Here is a 4,336-nt window from a genome sequence, read left to right as displayed (position 1 = left end):
CCCCGCCCCGGCCCGCCCCGCGCCCCGCGCCCCGCCCCTCTCGCGAGAGCGCCGCGCAACGCCCGCCCCCGCCCCCCGCCCCCCTCCTCCTCCTGCCGTGCGCATGCGCGCTGCGAGCCCTGAGCGGCGCCTCAGGGAGCGCCTGAGGGAACTGAGGGGGGGGCTCGGTGCTGCGAGCAGCGGGACGGGGGGGCAGCTCCTCGGCATAACTAATGGGATGGCCGGAGCTGGAGCCGCTCGGCTGTGTGTTTACACGTGTAGCAGCGAGCGGTGCGTTAGAGAGAGGAAATGAGGGGCAGAAAAATCACAGAGGTGCCTCAGCTGGGCTGACAGCCCCCAGGCACTGCTCTGTGAGGAGCTCCCGCTTTGCCCAAATCTTTGTGGTGAGGGCAGTCGGGGATGAATGCTGAAATCTGCTTACAGGCCATAAAACGTGCCGCCCGTGGTGAAGAACGTGCCACAGCGCTGAGACTTTGCCCTTTTAATGTCCTTAATCTGCCGATCGTATGCTGAGAACGCCGTTAACTGACGGCCATCCTTGGCTGTTACGGTTGGGCAATTCAGGTTTATGGTGCCCGATCGTAAGATGTTAGAGATTTATCAAAGGTCACGAAGTGTCAGACCTGGTGACTATAAACACCAAGCTTTTGGGACAGAACGGGTATCTTTCTCTGCGTGCAGCACACAGCTGAGCTCTTATGGCAAAATCCACCAAATTTACTGTAGGGAAACCAAAAATATGCTCTCTTGAGTAATAATGTTATAATGATAAGTCAAATAGAGCAAACACTGCTGAAAGAAGGAATAACTGCTTCCGTGTCTGACAAGTCACGGTCCTACAGAAACAGCCTGTGTCTCTGAATTTTTCATGAGTGGGAAGCAGGGCTCTAGGCTGCTAGTTCAACCTTCACGATGATTTAAAAAGCAAACAAATGTTCTTGGTAAGAAAGAGTGGCACCATATGAAATAAAAGGAGTACTGAAAATGAGAAAGGAACAGGTAAGCACCCTCAAGGCCAATTTATTCTTGCCTTCTTTACCTGTGCCTTTGTTGTAAATTACAGGTCTACCCATTAACATCTCAAACAGAACTGGAAAAGTAAGGCCAACAGAAGCGTACTCGCTAAATTTCTTTGTAGGGTGTTTGATGAATCCTCAGAGTGCTGGAGCAGGTTCCTTGCTCTCAGGTGAGCCTGGTTTCATCTGGCCGAGCCCGCACAGTCCTGTCAGCAGCGCTGGGTGCGCTGTGCTAATGCTGCAGGTCCCTGCTCACACGGCCACGAGGGACCCCTTGGCCCTGAGCAGCAGCAGAGCTGCCGTGAAGCGAGGCTGCGTTGCCTCTGCCAGCCCTGCCAGCCTCTGCGCAGGACTGGCTTGAGCAGCGCGGCTGTCTTTGCGCTACCATTGATGAAGTGTATGCCCTTCAGAAGGTAACTTTTCCTTCTTCCAGGAACTATGTGAGACCAGGAGTTAAAAACAGGGATGGGCCTGGCTGGAGGGAGAGCAGAGGAGAATCAGACCTGGAGGACAAGATGCAGTGCGGGTTTCCGAAGGACAGAATACACAGAACTGGTGATGGCCTCTTCCCTTTCCATGAGCAGCTTTTCATGTAAGTAACCCATAGCGCAGCAGGATTCAGCAGCACCGACAAGGCCTTTGTGTTTGATCGCTGTTTCACAGAGACCTAGATGCCAAGTGTTTTGGGCAAATACAGAAGTTCCTCCCCTTGTTTTGCTGTCCTTCCACTTCAGTGGCCTCACGCCTGTTTGCACTGTGGGGCCTTTATGCCTTTGTATGTTTTGCATTGCTCTGAACCAACCTCTTTGGCTCACAGCCACTTTGTGCCCTGCGTCTGGCTCGTGTTCAGTCATGCCTGTGTGTAGACGGGTGGGTGGGTCCTGCAGACTGTGCAGAGCTCTTCCCTGCACCCTTTTTGCATGTGCCGTCACTGTGAGGAGCTGGAGGCCTCGCCTTTCACTTGCCTGGCACTGCACGAAATGCACCGCAGGCCTCTTTCTGAGAATGGCTTGCAGTGAGCTCTAGGAGAGGTCGGGAGCAGTTAGTAAATGGAAACAGACTCACCAAGAAGGGGAGGGAACCCTGGCTGATAGTGCAGGTAGGGAGGGCACAGCCAGCACGTGAAGGCACTTGAGAGAAAGCAAATTAAGGTAAAAGGAATGGAGCCCGGGACAGGTAAGGCAGAGGCCATCACTGCCCCACTGACCTGGCATCTTATATCTCTATCTTGAACTGAAGTAGCCTCAGGAGGCTGAGGCAATAAGCTAGAGCGTGGAAAACTCAGTCCCAGTCAGGTCTGTCTCTGATCTGCCTGTTCAGGACCCAGCCACGTCATTTAGCTGTGGCTTCAAAGGCCGTGGTCGGCACAACCAATTTGTGTTTGGCACAAGAAAGCCGTTCTATGGAGCACCCAGATCTTGTTCTCTAAGAATGCTAACCAGGGGTAGCAGCAGTGGAGTAGACCTAAGGTTTCTGAAGGACAGTGTGCTATGAGAAAAAAAATTGTTTTAATGGATCAGTGGGAGTTGCTTGTACATAAAGTTACTTGTCAGTATTTATAGTTTTATCATTTGACTAAGCCTAAAGATGTAGTTGCCAGACTTTTTTTTCCATTACTGCTTTGAACAGCAAGCTTGTACTTGTTTTAACAAGTCACATCACAGGAGGCATTATTCTACGCTCGCCACCCACACAACCCTGGGATTTACTTTCATTTGAGAACTCGTTAAGCGTACCAGCAGTCACCCAAAGCAACCAATGTTCCAAGACACACAGGATTCACACATATAAATCATGAGTTTTACTGGTGAGAAGAGAACACGGTTGCTTTGAAAGGGAATGGTCAGTAGCACTCTCCATAACAAGAGACTGGCTTTATTTTTTACTTCTGTGACACTGTGTGCCTGGGCATGTTATATCTATTTAGGTTCACATGTTTTCTGCCCATCTTTAAAATCCAGATGGACCTACGGGGAGGAAAGAAAAATAAAAAGCATTTGACAATCGTGCAAGTGACCGACTTGCAGTAGAATTCAACCCTATGGGAGGATGTGCAGGACCAGATTTTACCCATATCTCATGCACGTGGGCATTTTTCTGTAGTAGCTTTTAACCCACAACAGTATCTGGTCATGGCAACAGACGTCTCCAAGCCCTTCTGGGGTCAGCCGACTGCAGCAAAGAACACCACCCTCTGCCCCCAGCAGCTTACTAGGACAGATAGGATGGCGCCTTCTGTTTCTGTCCGATGCCTTTTCTTAAACCAGCTGCTCGCAGTTGTGAAGCAGCCTGAGATGGGGCTAATCCTGGCCGTTACCTTCAGACATACCTGCCTCAGCACAACATTTGTGCCTGTCTGTGTTACCTGGTTGTTTTTGTGTGGCCAATCGACACACCTAGGGGAGACAAAGACAAAGCTTGTGTTTTCTCACTGTCTGCACTAATATTGGGGTTCATTTAGAGAGCAGAAGTCTACTTCATTGCATGTGTGAAGAGAGGGTTCTTGACACTGTTTGGTTAGGCAGCAAATGTGAATCCAAGAGCTCCTCTAAGACAGGAGTTCAGAGACTGCTGCTCGTCTGTTCCTGCAGTCCCTGCTGGCCCCAGGAACGTGGCAGCGAGGCAGCTGAGCCATACACGCCTGCACGACTGGTTGTACTTTCAACTGAGCAGGCTTAATAATGTATTTATTATGCAGGAACAATAAGACGTCTTAGAAGTCAATGCAGTCACACTTTGTGTTTTTTACATCCTTTTATGATTCAGAAAGCCAGAATGTAAGTACTTACACATTTTTAATAGGAAAGTAATATAGTCTCCTAAAAGGAAAAATAGATTTGAGTATCATAAAAGTTGCCTGACAATTGAAACTTCAGGCTTCTAAGCTAGAAAAAGCCCAGATAGACAAATTATACCGAAATGTTCTTTAAAGACCAAGCAGCTGTTTTATTAAAATATTAAATTTACATTTAAAAAAGAAATATTCTGATTATTTCAGTTACGATCATATTATTGAAGTGACGTGAAATTCATTACAATGGGCTTTATTCTGTCCAAATTCTGTCCTCAGTTATCTGCTGGCAATCAATTGTGTTGTTATTTAGGACCATGCAAGATCACACACACAGAAGCACATTTGTCTGGAAAGAGAAATCCAAGACAATGGATTTCAAACTTGATTCTAGTTTTCCCCAGTGTGGCTTTTCAAATCTCAATTTCAACCCCATCCAACTATCACGGCTCCAACAAACAGGAAAAGGAGTTCAGAATACACCGACCTCATCCCATACCACAAGTGAATGACCTTCGAACAACTTGAA

This window comes from Anas acuta, chromosome 19, assembly GCF_963932015.1.
Source record: "Anas acuta chromosome 19, bAnaAcu1.1, whole genome shotgun sequence".
NCBI classification, from domain to species: domain Eukaryota; kingdom Metazoa; phylum Chordata; class Aves; order Anseriformes; family Anatidae; genus Anas; species Anas acuta.
The sequence above is the reverse complement of the archived record's forward strand: the minus strand, read 5'-3'. Positions refer to the sequence as shown.